Below are 912 nucleotides of genomic sequence, written 5' to 3'. Positions count from 1 at the left end.
GCAAGGGCTTTAGAAAACCACACTGAAATTACAGGAATAACTGCGTGCCGTGGGAGTAGGGAGTGCTTCCTTTTTTCTGAAGTATTTGAGATCGATCACCAGTAAATTGGCCACACTGTTGGGCTGAAAGAGTCACCTCAAGTGATCCAACTGAAGATCTGCAAATACTTAACTAAATCTTGCTTTTGTTACCGGTGTAAGACCTGGGCTTCAGAAATTTCTTTTTCACTGCTCAGACTGGCAGAAGCTTTGACTTCCTGCCCGGTGCTGGGTGTGGTGGCCCGTTGGGGTTATCTGAGCGTGATTCAGTGAGGCTCGGCTGTGTCTCCCAGGGTTTATTGCTGGTGGCGGACGTCACCGAGCCCTCTCCCAGCTGGGACTGCACCCTCAGCCCTGCTGGGGGAAGGGGGCTTGGCCGTGACCGAGGGCTCGGTCTGGCTTGGCCGTGGATGAGCCCAGGGCGGGAGGAGCCGTTCTGAGGGTGGCAGGGAGCGCCCGGCGGGGCCGTGCGGGGTCCGGGCCGTGCGGGGTCGGGGCAGTGCGGGGTCCGGGCCGTGCGGGCCCGACCGGGCGCTGCACAGCGGGGCTCGGGGGCTGCCCCTGTCACCCTGCTGAGGGGAACCCAGAGCCCAGGCTGCCACACACCCGCTGCCCCAGTACCGCAGGGGCGGGGTACGGGGCTGCCTCCCCCGGGGGCACTGGCGGCTCCATCGGAAAGGCGGGCGGCCCCAGGCAGCTGGAGAAGGGGGGCCGAGGGCTGAGCCCCGACCCTGCACCCCGGGGCGCTGCTCCCGGTGCCTCCTCCGCATCCCCAGAGCTCCCCGGGGACGGGGACAGGGCCCCGCGGGGCCGGAGGGAGGGGCCGCTCCTGCCCAGCCCGTGCCCACCGCGCCCCTGCCCCTGTCCCGGTGC

Source organism: Pseudopipra pipra, chromosome 12 (assembly GCF_036250125.1).
Source record: "Pseudopipra pipra isolate bDixPip1 chromosome 12, bDixPip1.hap1, whole genome shotgun sequence".
Taxonomy (NCBI): domain Eukaryota; kingdom Metazoa; phylum Chordata; class Aves; order Passeriformes; family Pipridae; genus Pseudopipra; species Pseudopipra pipra.
This window is presented reverse-complemented; position numbering follows the sequence as displayed.